At 46.8% G+C, this 22454-nt stretch overlaps 2 pseudogenes; one reads left to right on the top strand and one right to left on the bottom strand.

The window, feature by feature from the left end:
* The first annotated feature begins 486 nt into the window (after positions 1-486).
* LOC140223557 (uncharacterized) lies at positions 487-1711 on the top strand (annotated as a pseudogene).
* A 688-nt stretch (positions 1712-2399) lies between these two features.
* Positions 2400-19589, bottom strand: LOC140220241 (uncharacterized; annotated as a pseudogene).
* Between the last annotated feature and the right edge of the window lie 2865 nt (positions 19590-22454).

The raw sequence follows: 22454 nt of genomic DNA, 5'->3' as shown, positions 1-22454 counted from the left end.
GAGAGAATTAAACTTCATCATGCTGTTAAGGAACGAAGGCCCATCGGAATAAGAAGATGGCCCAACAGGGCAGCCCAGGTGGGGCGCCTAGGGTTGGGCGCCGTGACCCCTTCGGACTCCAGGGGCTGCGCCCCCTTTATTTAGTCTGAGTCCTTTTTGTTTACGACTTGAGTTTTGTTTTACATCTGGCTTTAGCTACTCTTGAACACGCGCAAATACGCGCTGTCCTTGTAATTCAGAACTCCACCTTCGAGTGATATTTAGATTGCTCGCCTCTCTTTCTTGTTCGTTCTTCGATTGCGGACAGGAATCGATCTTTGTGATCAGGCTGATCTCGCACCAGCGAGTTTGGTAACCATCGGGAGTTGGTTCAGCGATTGCATTGGCGCTTCGGGTTCGCTCGTCGTAGTCGGATCGTGAGGGTCTACTTCCACCAAGTCGAATTTATCTCCACTCACCGAAAGATCGGGCACTCCGACTCTATCAATGGAGCAGTTAAACAAGGCCATTGGGGTAGTTCCAAGACTGGCAATATGTACTGATGCTTGCAAGGGCCTAGAATCAGTAGTGAAGCATGTTTTTCCATGGGCTGAACAGAGGAAGTGTTTCAGGCACTTGATGGAAAACATGAAGAAGAAGTTCACAAGAAATATTTATGTTGAAAATATGTGGCCTGCTGCTAGAACTTACACAGCTGACAAGCACAATTACTTTATGGGTAAAGTCTTGCAAGCTAGCCCTAAAGTAGGGAAAGGGTTGGAAGAGCACCATAACCTTTTGTGGGCTAGGTCTAAGTTCATCCTGACATCAAATGTGACTACATCCTGAACAACTTGGCTGAGTCTTGGAATGCATGGATTAAGGAATTCAAGGACCTACCAGTACACTGTATGGTAGCTGCTATAAGAGAGAAAGGTGTGGTCATGTTTGAGAGGAGGAGGAGGATTGGTTCAGCTCTACCTGGTGTAATTCTTCCTCTATCATTCACCAACTTAATAATGCTTCAAAGGGGATATGACATTTAAAAGTCACCAAAGGCCTTCCAGATCAGGCTGAGGTCACTGAGATATTCAAGGATGAGGAAGTAAGAGGACATGTGGTCTATCTAAATGAGCAGAGCTATATTGTAGGGAATGGAAGGTTACTGGTAAGCCTTGCCCTCATGCATTGGCTGTAATAACCACTGTGAGGCAGCTAGATTATGATAAGTATGTAGACATGGCATATTCTGTACAAAGGTTTAGACAAGCATATGATGTTGGGTGGCCTAAAATCACTGACAAGAATTAGTGGCCACAATTTCCAAAGGATTTCAAACTCTATCCACCTGTAGGGAAGAAGAGAGGGGTTGGTAGGCAGAGGAAGAATAGAATACCCTCATGCTTGGAGAGGATAGGTAAGGCTACTAGGCAGGCCACATGTGCTGCCTGTGGTGAAAAGGGTCATAGGAAGGGAAGTAAGAATTGTGGGCTCACTGGAACCAAGAAAAGGTATGTCCTTAACTAATCAGTTCACCAAGAAAAGTACTGCCATGACTTAACTAAAGACCTTGCTTTACAGGAAGAGGACCAAGAAAGGAGCAATCAAGCCACAAAGGAAGAAGGCTAAGAATGAATCCCAGGACACTCCCCCTGAACCAGTCCAAGTTCCAACACCCAGGACAAGAGCTGCAGCAGCTAGGGAAAAAGCCCAACGAATAGAAGCAGCAACAGCTAGGAAAGCAGCCCAAGCCCAAGCAAAAGCTGAAGCTGCAGCCAGAGTTGCAGAAGCACAACTACATTTTGAAGCATCAAGGACTAAGAGGTTGATTATTTTAAGGTCAAGTACATTTTCATTGAAAAAAATGTGTACTAAACATGTTACATTGCACAAGAGACTTGCTTTGGAAGCACCACCAGCAGCAACTAGGGAAGAAACACTTGAGTTGGAACCTGTACCATTGGAAGTGGTGGCAGCACAATCAGTCCCTCGGGTTGCAAAGAAGATGACCCCCAGGAAGGTGCTGGCGACCAAAATAAAGAAGAAACTAAAAAACATTTAATCTGTATGTGTATCACTTTTGTATGTTGGCCATGAACCTGTCTATTGGCCATGAACCTGTCTGTAGGCCATGAACCTGTCTGTACGCCATGAATTATGCTTTTGTATGTTGGTCATGAACTATATGTGTTGGCCATGAACCTGTTTGTTGGCCCTAAATATGTGTGTCTTTGCCATGAACTATGTGTGTTGGCCATGAAATATGTGTGTTTGCCATGAAGTTGTTGACTGACAAGCACCAAATCACATTACATTGTTCATTCCTACAGCCAAGAAAGGTGATTGTTCATTCATTACACCAAACCACATTACATTGTTGGCTCAAATAGGGATAACAAAGAGGAACAAAAATGTTCCTATTACTTCAACATGTAGCCAACTACAACACCCATAAATCCTACAAGCAACACAGACAAAAGCACCAATGCATTCATCAATTTGTCCAGTTTTGCCTCCATGACTTCATTATTGAACTTCACACTTGCTACTGCCCTCTAACACGCTCAAGTACCATGGATTCCTCTTCTTGTTCATCTACTTGTTCATCACCTGACCAATGAAGCACTTGAATCACCTTGGCATCAACCAAATCTTTCAAATAAAGCCTTTGCCACCTATAGTACTCACACTTATCTACAATCTGAACAAGTGCTAAACAAGTTAAGAAAATGAATCCAACCAAATGCAAAGGCCGAAAGCAAAAACCCTAAAGCAAACTCACCCATCGTTCATTCCTTGGACATTTTATGTAGATCCAATTGTAGTTGGTCGAATCTTGCTGCGTCCGCTGCTCAATCACCCATGCCCTATTGCACAAAGGGCATTGGATCAAAGGTAAGCCCATCTCCTCCCCCACAAGGGGATCTGCAACCAGCCTCTTGCCACTTGATGACGCTCCAACCTGCGACATGGCCGGCACAAGAAGAAGCCCGACCACCAAGGAAGGGACCAGCAAGGGACGATGAGCAGCGCAGGGAGGAAGAAGAGGGGAGAATGGGGAACAGGGATGGCGTTGGGCTCTGTCGCGGGGGAGTTAATGGAGCAAAGCGGGGGGGAGGAGGGCAAGCCGGTCATTTCGCACGGCTTAGACACGCCATGTCATCAAAAATGGCAAATCCGTTGCGTCGCTCGAATACCAGTGGCAAAAATGTTGAACCTCTCGTAAAAGTGGCAAATGGAGAGGTGCCACCCGTAAGGATGGCAAATATGTAAATATAGTGCACTTAGCAATGAGGTCCTATCCATTAGTATTCCACATAAGAAATCCATTATAGAAACTAATACAATTAGATTAGCTCTTCATAGACAAACTTGGGGTTTGCGAGCCAGGATAAGACCGGCTCGGGATCCTGGGACCCTTTTCTATCAGATAGGAGGGGGTCTTGTACAAAACAGACTTCTAAGTAATAACCCCATAAATCCTATATCTATTTATATAAAGAGGCAATCGTGTCAGGAAGCAGCTTTTTCTTTGGCCAAACGGTACTTCAAACTTGGAACGAGCATGAAGAGATTAACGAGACTTCTTTCTCTTTTGAGTTTTTCTTGCGGACCGGTCACGCAAGATCTTTGGTCTTCCCCCGGAAACCTTATGGACTCACTCAGAATGATTCTTCACTATCTATAGTTCATGGCCTATTAGAAGTAGAAGGTGCTCTGGTGCAATCCTTACCGACAGAAAAAGATTGCACTCGGGTTGATAATAATCGAGTGCCATTACTTCGTCAGTCCGAACCAAGGAATCTGTTAGAAATGTTTTGAAATGGAAATTGTTCTCTCTTTGATTAGGGATTGCTATATGGAAAGAAGTGGAGTTTGAAAAAGGGAACGGAATGGTCAAACCAGAACTGCTAGAGGAGCGAATTTTCAATAGCATAACTTGGGCTCCTAGAATATGGGGCCCTTGGGACAATCTATTTGATTGCAGGGATAGGTACGCTGAATATGACTAGGGATTTTCCTATGGGTATTGGAGCGGCTCCAAGCAGATTAAAGAGGATGAGTTGTAAGAGACTGCAATTTATTTGAATTATTTCTGGCCTTTTCATTCTAATACTCTATCTAAGAGTTCTCAATATTTAGCAAAGTTGTTCCTATCTAACGGAAGGCTCCTGGATCAAATGACAAAGACATTGTTTGTGGAGAAAGAGGTGGCTTTTCCTGGATGAAACATTTGATTTGTGTAACAGGAGAAAGATTTCCCACTCATTAGCCGTAAAGATATGTGGCCATGAAAAAGGGAGGGGATTCAGTGGAACAGGATTGGCCGGGCCGTAGAGTTGTGGAAACACTTGTTGATTCCTATTTTGGACCCCAGCTCCATAGAACAATATGCTACTGTGGAAACATGGAAGAATTGCAATCTTAGATCAAAACACTATGTATGGGATGATATGAACTGCCTAAATAAGAATTCTTGAGCATCGAACAACCTGAGTACTAACTACATCAAACAATTTGCATTAATGAAACTGTGTAAATCCACCGGATAAACAAAAGTATGCATGTCTGATGAAATGGTTGTTGCTTTCTACTTCCATAACGAATCCTTGGTTTAACTGAATAAGTAAAGAAAATGGGCCCTTTGTCTTTGTCTCAGATCGATGGATCTTCTCGATTGGAAGATCTCCCATATGGATAATACACATTCTAGTTTACCGAGCCTAATGCTAATTGTTTTGTTCTGAAGCAAAGGTATCCTGGCCGGACCTAGGATGACATGAAGGTCCTCCTTCGGCTATCCGTTGCCTACCATGGCCCTTTGGGATGGTTTACTAGACTCAGTAGTGGGGTGTGAATCAAGTCCTTACATGAATAGACACTACTGAAGGATGTACCTTTTTTGCTCGTATGGTTGCACATATACACTAGAAAAGACTTGCTATAGAACCGGTCCTTATATGATTGAGATAACGTTGGATAGGAGCTCCCTATGAGGCTACCCAACTTACCTCGCATTCCTCTTTAGTTGGTTGCTAGCCCAATTTTACAATTGTTTCCTTTACCTAAACAAACAGCATTTGCATATTCTCTAAAAGATAACATTGGAAATAGAAAATATGAGCTCTAATAAGCCTAAGGCTTTACTTAGAATTCATAGTAAGGAGGTGGAAAAGGAGGCTTTACTTTGTGGGGTATGTGATGAGGACACCACGAGTACATCTACACCAGCAGCACCTCACGCGCCTCCAGTTGCTCCTCCACCTCAGGCGCCTACAGTTGATCATCGAGTTGGGCCAATCACTCGGGCCCGTGCGAGAGAATTAAACTTCATCATGGTGTTAAGGAACAAAGGCCCATATAAATAAGAAGATGGCCCAACAGGGCAGCCCAGGTGGGGCGCCTAGGGTTGGGCGCGCGTGACCCCTCCGGACTCTAGGGGCTGCGCCCCCTTTATTTAGTCGGAGTCCTTTTTGTTTACGACTTGAGTTCTGTTTTACATCTAGCTTTAGCTACTCTTGAACACGCGCAAATACGCGCTGTCCTTGTGTGATTCAGAACTCCACCTTCGAGTGATATTTAGATTGCTCGCCTCTCTTTCTTGTTCGTTCTTCGATTGCGGACAGGAATTGATCTTCGTGATCAAGCTGATCTTGCGCCAGCAAGGTTGGTAACCATAGAAAGTTGGTTCAGCGATTGCATTGGCGCTTCGGGTTCGCTCGTCGTAGTCGGATCGTGAGGGTCTACTTCCACCAAGTTGAATTTATCTCCACTCACCGAAAGATCGGGCACTCCGACTCTATCAAGTGGTATCAGCTTTCCAGGTTGATCGATGAGTTTTACCGAGTGTTTTTCCCTTCCTACAGTCCACAAAAAACCAAAACAAATTTTTTTTCAGGTTAGATCCTTTGTCCCAGCAACCGTTTAGCCTCGCACATTCATTCAATAAGTGTCTTTTTTGAATTTGTGTGCCTCCTCGTTCAATTGTTGCTGGTTACTTGTGTTTAATCTCTTGTTTCTCGTTTTTCCTCTAACCCTAGTTTTCGCCGCCGCCGCCGTTCCGCTGCTCGCCAACCCTACCACGCCGCGCCCACCGCCCCTCCCTCGCGACAACCGCACCGCGCCATCCCACCCCTCCGATCGCCCCTCCCCTATCAAAAAAAGAAAGATAGAAAGCAATCAAACAAAAAAAGGAAAGTGCAAAAAAAAAAGGAAAGAAGCAAAAAAAAAAGAGAATCCAATAGGGAGAAGGAAGGTGATCCGGTTTTGTTTCGGTGGAAACTCCCTTTGCGCACGCCGTGCACCCCCTGGGTCACAACACTCCGGGGCAACTCCGCACCAACGCATACCGCACCCCCCCCACGCATCCCGTGCCAACTTTTCATATCCATATCTCTCTTTCTTGGTACATTTTTCTGAGGTCCATATCTCTCTTTTTTTTACCGGAATACCCCTGTACTTTCGGAAAAAGTGTGTGCCACAATTTGCTCATTGTGATCCTCTGTGTTCATATTATCAGTTTTGGGGCACCCTCTGTGAAAAAAAAACAGAAAAAAAAACAAAAGAGGTGCGCCCTCTCCACCTTTGCCTCTGTTCTTTCGATTTCCCTTGTTACCAGCAACTCTTGTTACGTGTTTGGCACTATATTTCAACTTTGCATTATTGTTTGATTGTGCTAATCCTTCATTTGAGTGCAGCCTTCCCAGAACTCCACATAGTTCTACGATGAGCATATTTTGTTCCTCCAGGCAATCGCTCCTCCAATCTTTCGCGAGTTCCACCGGTTGGTTGCCGTTCGCCCCTGTGTGCGTGGTAAGAACGGATAAGAATTTGATAACAGCACTAGTGTGAGCGCCTTGTGAGCCGTTACACCCCTGTCTTGTCGTCACTTTTATTCTTGTATTTGCGCTAACCATGGCAAATGATGTCGACGCGGGGGCTAACCAGCTGCAGGGCATACGGGCACAAGTTGAAGGGCTTGTCACCGACATTCAGACGCTTCATGAACGGCTGGACTCGACGATCTCCTCGATGACCGAGCGGTGTGATCAGCTCGACCTTGCACAGACGGCCGCTAAGGCCACACTCGACTCAGTTGTGGCAAGACTCGATGCATTGCACACAACAGTCGCAAAGTTGCAGCAGGGTTATGGTGGTGACTCGGACCAGGACGATGGCGACCGCCGAGGCCGTGCCCGCCGCGTGCCACGCCGTCCCGGTGGTAATGATTCCTTTTCCAAGATTAAATTTAAAATTCCACCTTTTAATGGCAAATATGATCCTGCTACATATCTTGATTGGGAATTAGAAGTTGAACAGAAATTTTCATGCCATGATATTCTTGCTAATTCTCAAGTTAAAGCTGCTATTAGTGAATTTACTGATTTTGCTTTAATTTGGTGGCGTGAATATAAACACAAACATCCCAATACCATTCCAACCACTTGGGAGCAATTAAAAACTGCTATGCGCCACAGATTTGTGCCTTCTTATTATGCCCGAGATTTGCTTAATAAAATGCAACGTTTTCAGCAAGGTTCCAAATCTGTTGAGGAATATTTCCAGGAATTACAAATAGGCATGATTCGTTGTGGGTTATTGGAGGAAAATGACGCTGCTATGGCACGTTTTCGTGGTGGTTTGAACCGCGAAATTCAGGATATACTTGATTATAAGGACTACACAGATATGACAACATTATTTGAATATGCTTGCAAAGCTGAACGTGAAGTGCAGGGACGCCGCTCGAAGACATATTCTAACTCTTTTGCAGGAAGAAGCTCGACATCCAACTCTACGCCCGCTCTCCCTGCGCCACCCACGCCCACCACTACACCGCGCGAGCGAACGGCCAAACCTGCAAGTGCTGCCCCTTCCACAGGTGCCGCCCCTCCCACAGGTCGTACACGGGATATTCAGTGTCATCATTGCAAAGGATTTGGCCACGTGATTCGGGAGTGTCCGAACAAGTGCACTTTGCTTCTTCGTGACGATGGTGAGTACTCTTCCGCTAGTGATTCTGAAGATACTCGACATGCGATGCTTGCCACTGACCATGCAGCTATGGAGGTACATGTCAACCCGGGCGACGCCGATAGGTATAAAAGTCTTGTTGTGCAGCGTGTTCTTAGTACACAGGTCGCCCTGTCCGAGAAGAATCAGCGACACACTCTTTTCCATACCAAGGGCGTTGTGCAGGAGCGGTCGATTCGCATCATCATCGACAGCGGCAGCTGCAACAATTTGGCGAGTACCACGCTGGTTGAAAAGTTGTCTTTACCCACTCGTAAGCATCCACATCCATATCACATTCAATGGCTTAATGATGGTGGGAAAATTAGAATTACTCGATCAGTCCGTGTTCCTTTCTCCATGGGTGCTTATTCTGATTTTGTCGATTGTGATGTTATTCCCATGGAAGCATACTCTCTGTTACTTGGGCGACCTTGGCAATATGATACTGATAGCTTGCATCATGGTCGTTCAAATCACTATTCTTTCATGTTTAAGGGTCAAAAAATAATTATACATCCAATGACACCTAAACAAATTCTTAAAGATGATCTTGCTAGAGCTGCTAAAACTGCTAAACAACTTGACGCATCGCCATCTGTTAATTCTGAAATCAAGTTGAATGCTCCTGTTTTGCTTGCCACACGTGCTGATTTTGATGAGTTACGCGATGCTCCTTTGCCATGCTATGCCCTTATATGCTCTAGTGTGCTCGTTTCACTTGATGATTCACCATCTTTGGATATTCCCCCTGCGGTTGCTAACATTTTGCAGGAGTACGCTGATGTCTTTCCAAAAGATTTGCCACCGGGACTCCCACCACTTCGTGGCATTGAGCACCAGATCGACCTCATTCCCGGCGCACAGCTTCCGAACCGCGCACCGTACCGTACAAATCCGGATGAGACGAAGGAAATCCAGCGCCAGGTACAGGCGTTGCTTGACAAGGGTTATATTCGTGAGTCTCTTAGCCCTTGCTCCATTCCCGTGTTACTTGTTCCAAAGAAACATGGCTCATGGCGTATGTGTGTAGACTGTCGTGCTATTAATAACATTACCATTCGCTACAGATACCCTATACCACGCCTTGATGATATGCTAGATGAGCTTAGTGGTGCCATTATTTTCACTAAGATTGATTTGCGTAGTGGCTACCATCAGATTCGCATGAAATTAGGTGATGAATGGATAACAGCTTTTAAAACAAAATTTGGGTTATATGAATGGTTGGTTATGCCGTTTGGTTTGACAAATGCTCCCAGCACATTTATGCGTTTGATGAATGAAGTTCTGAGGCCCTTCATAGGATTGTTTGTAGTTGTCTATTTTGATGATATCCTCATTTACAACAAGTCTATGGAAGAGCATTTAGAACATTTGCGTGCTGTTTTTGATGCGTTGCGTGCGGCCCATTTATTTGCTAACCTCGAAAAATGCATGTTTTGCACACAACGTGTCTCGTTTCTTGGCTATGTTGTTACTCCACAGGGCATTGAGGTGGATAGCAGCAAGATTGATGCCATTCGGGAGTGGCCTACACCGACGACGGTCACACAAATTCGAAGCTTTCTTGGCCTTGCAGGTTTCTACCACCGGTTTGTTTGTGATTTTAGCTCCATTGCAGCGCCTCTACATGAGCTTACAAAGAAGGATGTTCCCTTTGCTTGGAGTGATTCGCAAGAGGTTGCGTTCAGCACCTTGAAAGATAAGTTAACCAATGCTCCTCTCTTGCAGTTGCCTGATTTTACTAAAGTGTTTGAGCTTGAATGCGATGCTAGCGGTATTGGGCTAGGTGCTGTTTTCTTACAAGAAGGAAAACCGGTTGCTTACTTTAGCGAGAAATTAAGTGGTGCTAGCTTGAATTATTCTACTTATGATAAGGAGCTTTATGCTTTAGTGCGCACTTTGCATACTTGGCAGCACTACCTTTTGCCCACTGTATTCATGGCAAACCATGGGGCAAATTTCACATACAGAACGGGTTCCTGTTTCGCGCTAACAAGCTGTGTGTTCCAGCTAGCTCGGTTCGTCGTTTGTTGTTACAGGAAGCGCATGGAGGCGGTCTCATGGGGCACTTTGGCGTCTACAAGACGCGTGAAGTGCTGGCTGCCCACTTCTTTTGGCCCCAGATGCGCGCTGATGTTGAGCGCCTTGTTGCACGCTGCACTACTTGCCAGAAAGCTAAGTCACGATTGAACAACCATGGTTTGTACATGCCTTTGCCTGTTCCTACTTCCCCTTGGCTTGATATTTCTATGGACTTTGTTTTGGGATTGCCTAGAACTAAGAAGGGGAGGGACAGCATTTTTGTTGTTGTTGATCGTTTCTCCAAAATGGCTCATTTTATACCTTGTCATAAGACTGATGATGCTAGCAATGTTGCTGAATTGTTCTTTCGCGAGATTATTCGTTTGCATGGTATTCCAAATACAATAGTCTCTGATCGTGATGCTAAGTTTCTTAGTCATTTTTGGAGATCACTGTGGAATAAAATGGGAACTAAATTGCTGTTTAGCACCACTTGTCACCCTCAGACTGATGGACAAACTGAGGTGGTTAATCGAACCTTGTCCACTATGCTTAGGGCTATTTTAGATAAACACTTGAAACGTTGGGAAGATTGCTTGCCTCATGTTGAGTTTGCTTATAATCATGCAACGCATTCTTCTACAAAGATGTGTCCTTTTCAAGTTGTTTATGGTTATATTCCTCGGGCGCCTATTGATTTGTTTGCACTTGATGCCGAGGACACCCCACACATAGATGCCGCTGCACATGTTGATCAAATGATTAGCTTGCATGAGCAAACTCAACAAAACATTGCTGCTGCTAATGCTAAATATCAGGTTGCGGGTAGTAAAGGGAGAAAACATGTTACTTTTGCACCGGGTGATCTGGTTTGGTTGCATTTGAGGAAGGATCGTTTTCCTACTTTACATCGTTCTAAATTGATGGCCCATCGGAATAAGAAGATGGCCCAACAAGGCAGTCCATGTGGGGTGCCTAGGGTTGGGCGCGCGTGACCCCTCCGGACTCCAGAGGCTGCGCCCCCTTTATTTAGTCGGAGTCCTTTTTGTTTACGACTTGAGTTCTGTTTTACATCTAGCTTTAGCTACTGTTGAACACGCGCAAATACGCGCTGTCCTTGTGTGATTCAGAACTCCACCTTCGAGTGATATTTAGATTGCTCGCCTCTCTTTCTTGTTCGTTCTTCGATTGCGGACAGGAATTGATCTTCGTGATCAGGCTGATCTTGCGCCAGCAAGGTTGGTAACCACAGGAAGTTGGTTCAGCGATTGAATTGGCGCTTCGGGTTCGCTCGTCGTAGTCGAATCGTGAGGGTCTACTTCCACCAAGTCAAATTTATCTCCACTCACCGAAAGATCGGGCACTCCGACTCTATCAGTATGCCTAACCTTATATTTAAGGGTTTATGAGACTATGCAACATCATATCATTATCGTGGGTAATTTTAGTATTTAAAATATAGGATGAGAGCATTATCATGGGGTTGGTGTTAAGACTTGCCTTCATTATCGAGCGATCATTCCGAATCCTTACAATGGAAACCTATCTCCGAGGTGCAACACGATCTTCTCGGAGAGACCTTAAGTTGCTACTTGATAAAGAAATAAACATCGATTTATTCACCAATCAAAAGTAATCCAAAGCTCAATAAAAAGGTTCAAGAGGGGTTATGAAGGGGGTTGGTTTATAGGATAATATTAAGATGGCTTTTTCAAAGTTTCTCATGATTTTTCTATGTTCCATGTGATTTGCCTATATTTTATGTGGATTTCTTGATGTGAGTGTATGGGTTAGGAGACGACTTGATAGTGGTTTTCATGCTATGGGGTTTGGTACTTTCTAAGAGTCTCTTGGGGTTTTGACAATATTTTGGAGGTATATTTGATTTCTAGTATAAAGGAAATATGATTTATATCGATTTATTTAAGTAGCCTTTTGGTTCTAAGGTCATATGACATGGGTCTTCAGATGTGAGCTTATGAATGTGCTTAGAATAGATCCTAGTATTTTTGGGAATTTATTGGGTATTTTGGAGCTTAAGAAATGTACGAGAAGGAATTTGAGGTACATTTATGGGAGTTTCCTATTGGCTGAAATTAGCTTTATTTGGTTTAATACCATGATGAGGTGTAAAAGGATATTAGATGGCTCTGATAGATTTATGGACTTATCTAGTATTTTTGAGAATTTTTGTGGAATTTTTGGATGAAAGAAATGGGCAGAATAACATTTGTGTGCACTACGCGGGATGTACCTAGCATTTTTGGCTTGGCCGTGAGGCTGACGAGTGGTGTCAGGCTGGCGTGGTCAATGGGGCGCATCCACGGGCCCCTATGCAGTAGGCTGGGCTCGTGGACTAAGGCCTGGACGTGTGTGTGGTCCACTAGACCTTGTTTAGGGAGGGGTAGGAGGGCGACGAGGTGGTGGTGTGGCATGCGTGTGTGGCTGGCGCGTGGCGTCAGCCCTGTCGTGGCCGGCATGTGGGTGCCATATCAAGGCATCGCCCAAGATTGGGCATTGGGCGCCGTGGTGGAGCAAGGGAGCTCGCTGAAGCTTTCACTACCGACCACTGCAGTGCGGCACTCGGGGTGGGGATTAGCTCTAGGAGGTCCAGGCAACACGACAGAGTGGAGAGGCGTGCTCTCGGGGTTGGTTAGGGTCTAGAGTGGCTAGCGTAACTCACCGGCGTAGCAGTGGCGGCCCGGTCAGGAGTGGGGGTGTGAGCTAGATGGGGTTTTGGATCCCAAGTTTTTTGTGGGTGTGATTAGGGTGGTGGGCCTCATGTGTGGGGCTGCTTGGACTAGCCGGTAGGTGGTTTGAGCCGCACCAGCTGATGAGGACACCACGAGTACATCTACACCAGCAGCACCTCAGGCGCCTCCAGTTGCTCCTCTACCTCAGGCGCCTACAGTTGCTCATCCAGTTGGGCCAATTACTCGAGCCCGTGCGAGAGAATTAAACTTCATCATGCTGTTAAGGAACGAAGGCCCATCGGAATAAGAAGATGGCCCAACAGGGCAGCCCAGGTGGGGCGCCTAGGGTTGGGCGCCGTGACCCCTTCGGACTCCAGGGGCTGCGCCCCCTTTATTTAGTCCGAGTCCTTTTTGTTTACGACTTGAGTTTTGTTTTACATCTAGCTTTAGCTACTCTTGAACACGCGCAAATACGCGCTGTCCTTGTGATTCAGAACTCCACCTTCGAGTGATATTTAGATTGCTCGCCTCTCTTTCTTGTTCGTTCTTCGATTGCGGACAGGAATCGATCTTCGTGATCAGGCTGATCTCGCACCGGCGAGGTTGGTAACCATCGGGAGTTGGTTCAGCGATTGCATTGGCGCTTCGGGTTCGCTCGTCGTAGTCGGATCATGAGGGTCTACTTCCACCAAGTCGAATTTATCTCCACTCACCGAAAGATCGGGCACTCCGACTCTATCAAGTGGTATCAGCTTTCCAGGTTGATCGGTGAGTTTTACCGAGTGTTTTTTCCCTTCCTACAGTCCACAAAACCAAAACAAATTTTTCAGGTTAGATCCTTGTCCCAACAACCGTTTAGCCTCGCACATTCTTTCAATAAGTGTCTTTGTTGAATTTGTGTGCCTCCTCGTTCAATTGTTGCTGGTTACTTGTGTTTTCATCTCTTGTTTCTCGTTTTTCCTCTAACCCTAGTTTTCGCCGCCGCCGCCGTTCCGCTGCTCGCCAACCACGCTGCGCCCACCGCGACAACCGCGCCGCGCCATCCCACCCTCCGATCGCCCCCTCCCCTGTCCACAAAAAAAAACGATAGAAAGCTATCAAAAAAAAGGAAAGTGTAAAAAAAAAGGGAAAGAAGCAAAAAAAAAAAAGAAGAAGAATCCAACAGGGAGAAGGAAGGTGATTCGGATTTGTTTCGGTGGAAACTCCCTTTGCGCGCGCCGTGACTCCCCCTGGGTCACGACTCTCTGGGGCAAATTCCCCCCCACCCCACGCTTTCTGTGCCAGCCTTTCATATCCGTATCTCTCTTTCTTGGTCCTTTTTTTTCTGAGGTCCGCCTTACTCTAGAGAGAGAGAGAGTGTGTGTGTGTGTGTGCCACAATTTGCTATTTGAGATCCTCTGTGTTCATATTATCAGTTTTGGGGCACCCTCTGTAAAAAAAAACAGAAAAAAAAAGAGGTGCGCCCTCTCCACCTTTGCCTCTGTTCTTTCGATTTCCCTTGTTACCAGGGTTTAGGCATTACAAATAGGCATGATTCGTTGTGGGTTATTGGAGGAAAATGACGCTGCTATGGCACGTTTTCGAGGTGGTTTGAACCGCGAAATTCAGGATATACTTGATTATAAGGACTACACAGATATGACAACATTATTTGAATATGCTTGCAAAGCTGAACGTGAAGTGCAGGGACGCCGCTCGAAGACATATTCTAACTCTTTTGCAGGAAGAAGCTCGACTTCCAACTCCGCACCCGCTCTCCCTGCGCCACCCATGCCCACCACTACACCGCGCGAGCGAATGGCCAAACCTGCAAGCGCTCGTCCTTCCACAGGCGCCGCCCCTCCCACAGGCCCTACACGGGATATTCAGTGTCATCGTTGCAAAGGATTTGGCCACGTGATTCGGGACTGTCCGAACAAGCGCACTTTGCTTCTTCGTGACGATGGTGAGTATTCTTCCGCTAGTGATTCTGAAGATACTCAACATGCGATGCTTGCCACTAACCATGCAGCTATGGAGGTACATGTCAACCCGGGCGACGCCGATAGGTACGAACAAGCAAAGTGGTGCATGTATGGAGGTACATGTCAACCCATGGCGCTGGATTTCCTTCGTCTCATCTGGATTTGTACGGTACGGTGCGCGGTTCGGAAGCTGTGCGCCGGGAATGAGGTCGATCTGGTGCTCAATGCCACGAAGTGGTGGAAGTCCCGGTGGCAAATCTTTTGGAAAGATATCAGCGTACTCCTGCAAAATGTTAGCAACCGCAGGGGGAATATCCAAAGATGGTGCATCATCAAGTGAAACGAGCACACTAGAGCATATAAGGGCATAGCATGGCAAAGGAGCATCGCGTAACTCATCAAAATCAGCACGTGTGGCAAGCAAAACAGGAGCATTCAACTTGATTTCAGAATTAAGAGATGTCGATGGTTCAAGTTGTTTAGCAGTTTTCGCAGCTCTAGCAAGATCATCTTTAAGAATTTGTTCAGGTGTCATTGGATGTATAATTATTTTCTGACCCTTAAACATGAAAGAATAGTGATTTGAACGACCATGATGCAAGCTATCAGTATCATATTGCCAAGGTTGCCCAAGTAACAGAGAGCATGCTTCCATGGGAATAACATCACAATCGACAAAATCAGAATAAGCACCCATGGAGAAAGGAACACGGACTGATCGAGTAATTCTAATTTTCCCACCATCATTAAGCCATTGAATGTGATATGGATGTGGATGCTTACGAGTGGGTAAAGACAACTTTTCAACCAGCGTGGTACTCGCCAAATTGTTGCAGCTGCCGCTGTCGATGATGATGCGAATCGACCGCTCCTGCACAACGCCCTTGGTATGGAAAAGAGTGTGTCACTGATTCTTCTCGGACGGTGCGACCTGTGTACTAAGAACACGCTGCACAACAAGACTTTCATACCTATCGGCGTCACCCGGGTTGACATGTACCTCCATAGTTGCATGGTCAGTGGCAAGCATCGCATGTCGAGTATCTTCAGAATCACTAGCGGAAGAGTACTCACCATCATCACGAAGAAGCAAAGTGCGCTTGTTCGGACAGTCCCGAATCACATGGCCAAATCCTTTGCAACGATGACACTGAATATCCCGTGTACGGCCTGTGGGAGGGGCGACGCCTGTGGAAGGGGCAGCGCTTGCAGGTTTGGCCGTTCGCTCGCGCCGTGTAGTGGTGGGCGTGGGTGGCGCAGGGAGAGCGGGTGCGGAGTTGGATGTCGAGCTTCTTCCTGCAAAAGAGTTAGAATATGTCTTCGAGCGACGTCCCTGCACTTCACGTTCAGCTTTGCAAGCATATTCAAATAATGTTGTCATATCTGTGTAGTCCTTATAATCAAGTATATCCTGAATTTCGCGGTTCAAACCACCACGAAAACGTGCCATAGCAGCATCGTTTTCCTCCAATAACCCACAACGAATCATGCCTATTTGTAATTCCTGGAAATATTCCTCAACAGATTTGGAACCTTGCTGAAAACGTTGCATTTTATTAAGCAAATCGCGAGCATAATAAGAAGGCACAAATCTGTGGCGCATAGCAGTTTTTAATTGCTCCCAAGTGGTTGGAATGGTATTGGGATGTTTGTGTTTATATTCACGCCACCAAATTAAAGCAAAATCAGTAAATTCACTAATAGCAGCTTTAACTTGAGAATTAGCAAGAATATCATGGCATGAAAATTTCTGTTCAACTTCTAATTCCCAATCAAGATATGCAGCAGGATCATATTTGCCATTAAAAGGTGGGATTTTAAATTTAATCTTGGAAAAGGAATCATTACCACCGGAACGGCGTGGCACGCGGCGGGCACGGCCTCGGCGGTCGCCATCGTCCTGGTCCGAGTCACCACCATAACCCTGCTGCAACTCTGCGACTGTAGTGTGCAATGCATCGAGTCTTGCCACAACTGAGTCGAGTGTGGCCTTAGCGGCCGTCTGTGCAAGGTCGAGCTGATCACACCGCTCGGTCGTCGAGGAGATCGTCGAGTCCAGCCGTTCATGAATCGTCTGAATGTCGGTGACAAGCCCTTCAACTTGCGCCCGTATGCCCTGCAGCTGGTTAGCCCCCGCGTCGACATCATCTGCCATGGTTAGCGCAAAGACAAGAACACAAGCGACGACAAAATAGGGGTGTAACAGCTCACAAGGCGCTCACACTAGTGCTGTTATCAAATTCTTATCCGTTCTTACCACGCACACAGGGGCGAACTGCAACCAACCGGTGGAACTCACGAAAGATTGGAGGAGCGATTGCCTGGAGAAACAAAATATGCTCGTCGTAGAGTTCTGGGAAGGCTGCACTCAAATGAAGGATTAGCACAATCAAACAATAATGCAAAGTTGAAAGATAGTGCCAAACACGTAACAAGAGTTGCTGGTAACAAGGAAAAATCGAAAGAACAGAGGCAAGGTGGAGAGGGCGCACCTCTTTTTTTTTATTTCTATTTTTTTTTTCACAGAGGGTGCCCCAAAACTGATAATATGAACACAGAGGATCTCAAATATCAAATTGCGGCACACACTTTTTCCGAAAGTACAGGGGTATTCCGGTAAAAAAAAGAAAGAGAGATACGGATGTGAAAGGCTGGCACGGAATGCGTGGGGGAGGGGGGAATTAACACCAGAGAGTCGTGACCCAGGAGGAGTCACGGCGCGCGCAAAGGGAGGTTCCACCGAAACAAATCCGAATCACCTTCCTTCTCCCTGTTGGATTCTTCTTCGTCTTTTTTTTTGCTTCTTTCCTTTTTTGTTTTTTGCACTTTCCTTTTTTTTGATTGCTTTCGATCTTTTTTTTTTTGACAGGGGTGGGGCGATCGGAGTAGTGGGATGGCGCGGCGCGGTTGTCGCGGGGGGAGGTGCGGTGGGCGCGGCTGGTAGGGTTGGCGAGCAGCGGAACGGCGGCGGCGGCGAAAACTAGGGTTAGATGAAAAACGAGAAACAAAAGATTAAACACAAGTAACCAGCAACAATTGAACGAGTAGGCACACAAATTCAACAAAGACACTTATTGAAAGAATGTGCGAGGCTAAACGGTTGCTGGGACAAAGGATCTAACCTGAAAAAAATTTGTTTTGGTTTTTGTGGACTGTAGGAAGGGAAAAACACTCGGTAAAACTCACCGATCAACCTGGAAAGCTGATACCACTTGATAGAGTCGGAGTGCCCGATCTTTCGGTGAGTGGAGATAAATTCGACTTGGTGGAAGTAGACCCTCACGATCCGACTACGACGAGCGAACCCGAAGCGCCAATGCAATCGCTGAACCAACTCCCGATGGTTACCAACCTCGCTGGTGCGAGCTCAGCCTGATCACGAAGATCGATTCCTGTCCACAATCGAAGAACGAACAAGAAAGAGAGGCGAGCAATCTAAATATCACTCGAAGGTGGAGTTCTGAATCACAAGGACAGCGCGTATTTGCGCGTGTTCAAGAGTAGCTAAAGCTAGATGTAAAACAAAACTCAAGTCGTAAACAAAAAGGACTCGGACTAAATAAAGGGGGCGCAGCCCCTAGAGTCCGAAGGGGTCATGGCGCCCAACCCTAGGCGCCCCACCTGGGCTGCCCTGTTGGGCCATCTTCTTATTCCGATGGGCCTTCGTTCCTTAACAGCATGATGAAGTTTAATTCTCTCGCACGGGCTCGAGTGATTGGCCCAACTGGATGAGCAACTGTAGGCGCCTGAGGTGGAGGAGCAACTGGAGGCGCCTGAGGTGCTGCTGGTGTAGATGTACTCATGGTGTCCTCATCATCCATTAACCAAATCCAATTATCTTTGCTCTCTGAGTCAAAAAAACCAAAGGCCAATGGAAACATCCAATTGTGACCATCTAAAGCTAAGGCTGCAGGCATATGACCATTCCACTGACCATTCAAAGCAGTGGAATCTATACTAATGTAAGGTCTGCAACCATACAAGAATCCATCTATACTGCCTTTGAAAGCACAAAAAAACCTTTTGAAGTGGTGCTTCTCTCCAATTTTTACATCATCTACCTCAACTACACTACCAAGCTACCTCAACTCTACCTCTGCCTTAAACCTATACAACCATTCAAATGAGTCATCCCACTTACCAAATAATTTGGCAGCTACTCTCTGCCTACCATACCAAACTGTCTGGTAATTGATCTTTATCTTGTACTTGTCCTCCAATGCTTCCTTGACATCTGCAGGATCCATTCCAGGCTTCCTCTTCAGCAAATGTATTGCCCTCTCAGCAACCCAAGCTTGACTGGCCATCTTGCCCACAACTCTGCTTCTTGAAGCACACTTATGAATTTCAGTATTTATTTGGACCTGCAGATGACACACATATTTCAGTTCAACTACAAACAGAGTTGTAAGGTACAATAAAAAACAATTCAACACATGTAAGTTAGTAAATGTACCCTCACACAACCATCAGCTTTTGTCCCAGCTCTAGTTACCCATGGACATCCTTTAGCCATGCAATGACCCCTGAATCTTCATTTGTCTGATTTTTCAGTGCCAAGCTCAAACTCATTCACTATAGCATGCTGCCTAATTGCCAATCTAAAATCCACCATGTTAGGATAGATTGTCCCCACACTCATATCTGTGTTGTCCCTGTCCCACTCAATTACTGGCTCTAAAGGGTCCTTGTCATCAACATGAATTCCTGCTTCATGCATTTCTTCCTCTACATCAGGAGGAATGTCAGGAATAACACCTTCTTCTTCTGCTGCTGCTGCTGCTTGTGTTGCTGCCTCATCTGCTACTTTGAAGCCCATTGCCTCGTAAACCATATCTTCATCAGCCAGAACATAAGGTTCACTATCTTGTTCATTATCAGGCAGTATTGTCAAAGTACTCCAATCAACCATTTCTGCTTGTGCTTGCTGATGCTGTGCTGGAGAGGTTGTACAAGTTTCACCTGCACCTTCATTTGTTACACCAGAAGTACCTACTGAGCCTGCCCAACTTTAGACATTCTGGTACCCTTCATTCCATTTGTCCACTACTTCTACCCTCACATTTTCTACTCCTTCATTACATCTGTGCTTAATCATTGACTCAAGCTACTCATTTGTTCTAACTTTCCACCTAGCTTCACTATCAACAGCCAAAGACCACACTAAAATTGTTTGAGTAGATCCCCAGCATATCTTGCTAGCCATATCAACCTCAAATTTATCCAGATTGTAGTGATTGTATCTATCAACCCAGAGCACATGTTCTTATTCATCCATTTCTACAGTACCATACTCCACATTTGCCTTATATTTTCAACCTTAACCACTATTCTAAATGCATTGCCAGGATCAATCCTGGGAAAATCATGAGCATAAGAAAACACGAAGTTAGAAACATCCAACTCCCCTCTGAGCCTGACACTACATCAGTGAAGGGGAAGGGGGATGCGATGCTTACCACAGAGGAGGCTCCATTTTTGAGGCCCTACTCATGGGGATGAGCAAGCTCCCACCAGCAGCGGTTGCACAGATTGGTTACTGGCCACCGCCACCTAGGGTTCCATCTGTAACGACCCTAGTTAAATCCACCAAGTTAATCTCAATCTGAGTCCCTGATTCCTCTGTCTCAGCTCTTCCCGAGCAGGAGCGCTCCACTCCGGTTCTTAGTCTCGACCCCTGAGAACCCAACCAACCCCGTCGGTTCCTCTAAGTCCCCAAAGGCAGTGCTCCTTTCAATCTTGGAGCTGTGAAACAACCGAGACTGACTGGTGGGCCCACAAATCTTTTACCCGGATCTCCCGAGGCAGACGCACTCGAGCAGCCTGCGCCGCTTCAAAGCTTCTCCGCCGCGTGGCTTGATCCCTCCGACGCCCGCCACTTCGCCCAGTCGCCGGTCGCGACAGAATGGTTTTTCGCGCCCTCCTCCCCAATCGCAGCGGAAGCCCCTCTGCAACCCTTTCTGCCTCGTCTCGCTCGCGCCCTCACCGGCCGTGCCAAGGTGCCCCGTCGCTGCCGTGGTAGAAGTTTTGCCGCAGCTGCGATAGACCGCCTCGCAACTCGCGCTCATCATCTCGCCGGATTCCCGGCTGCAAGCCCCGATGCTTTCTGGTTTTTCCGCCACATCTCCACAGTCGCGTTGCCCACGAACTCGCTACGCAACAATTCGTCCATCGCCAACACCGACTCTAGCCGCGACAGCTCCTTTTCCGCCTTGCCAGAACTGTGCCCCGACAAACCGCTATTTCACGCTCGCCTGCGCAGCCACGGCTCGCCCTATCTTTTCACCTATGCAACCTCGCTTGTAGCGCCGTTCTCCCTATCACACCAATCAAATCCGCCGCTCGACGACTCCTGCCTCCGCCAAATCTCAACCCCGGCAAAACCGCGCCTGCGCCGCCTTGTCTCCAGTGCCCAATGGCCGAAGACGCTATCTCCGAAGTCCTGTTCCACCGCCCATCGCCGCTCAATCGCCGCCATGGCAGTGCACTCCATCCTTCTCTTCCGATCTTCGTGCCACTTGAAATATCTCTCTTCCGCACCGCTATAAAAGGGAATGCCAGAGTTCCACCGGAGTTCCTTCGCCTTTGCTGTTTCGCCGCCCCTACTCTGAGCGCACCTAAGCACTTCCGCTAAAACTCTCAAGAGTTCCCCTCTCTGCTCAAGTCCGCTTCTCCCCAGTCCACCCAGCCGCCTGCTCCTCCGCGCTGTGCTAGAGCTTCCTTGTTGCTCACAAGAAGCTCCGCCGCCGCCGGAGCACCGTCGGACATCGCCGTCGCCCAAGCCTTAGTGCTTAAGTCCTTCCGCCCAAGTCTGTTCCTTCCCGACCCCAAAGCTTCACCTATAAACCGAAGGTAAGCTGCCGACCCCTTTTCGTTTCACCCAACCCCTTCTTCCGTCTCGCCCGACCCTGCCGTTTAGCTGACCCTTTTCCGCCTCGCCTGAGGACTCGGTTGTACCCTTTTCCTTGATCCGAGGGTATCTGTGTAAAAGATCAGGATTTCTCTGCGTTAAGTCTGAGGACCCCGAACACAGTTATCCCTTAAAGTTTAAGGGTCAGATCACAAATATTTTTCCCATCCGACCCCTTTTTCCTGTTCTCCACCAACTACAGTGAACTTCCCCACCTTTTTCTGTAACCTTGCTACAAGTGTCCGAGCTTAAACTGCAAGTGTTGTTGAAATAACCGTCTAAACACTAACTCCTGCATTGCATTCGTGTAGAGTTACACCTCGCTAACGGCATCTACGAGCTACACCCGGCGACCGAAGACGGAGCTGTAGCTGAGCTGCCAGTTCCAGAAGCCGAAGCCGCCCCAGCTGAAGACCAGTTCTCCTCCCCTCCGCTTGAAGGCAAGCCCCGGAGCATGAACCCCAAATTCCTAAACTTGCACATGCCTTCCTACTTATGTTTGTGCATTTACGTATAGGAGTTGTTTGCAACCATAGATGCATGCCGTAGTTCCTGTGATCTGAACACTAGTTTTGTTGGGCCGAGTAGTTGCTATGCTTAAATAGGAAAACCGGTAAAAGCTGAGTGATTCACTGTCACTCGCGAGTTATAGGAGTTGGCTGTTTTTACCTCCTATTACAACTATAAGGACGATGGACGAGGCAGGGTTTTGGTTAACTCTTTTGGTGGTCGGCTGATCGCCCCGTCTATCTATGGAATCTGTTAAGGCCCAATAGTGGTGGTGTTCGTGATCAAGTGTTTGAAAGTACTAACCTCATACTCAGTATGGGATGGGGAAACCTAGTACCTGATTGAACCTAGACGTGA

This window comes from Setaria viridis, chromosome 8, assembly GCF_005286985.2.
Source record: "Setaria viridis chromosome 8, Setaria_viridis_v4.0, whole genome shotgun sequence".
NCBI lineage: Eukaryota > Viridiplantae > Streptophyta > Magnoliopsida > Poales > Poaceae > Setaria > Setaria viridis.
Note: the sequence above shows the minus strand (reverse complement) of the source record. Positions and strands in the feature narration are given on the sequence as shown.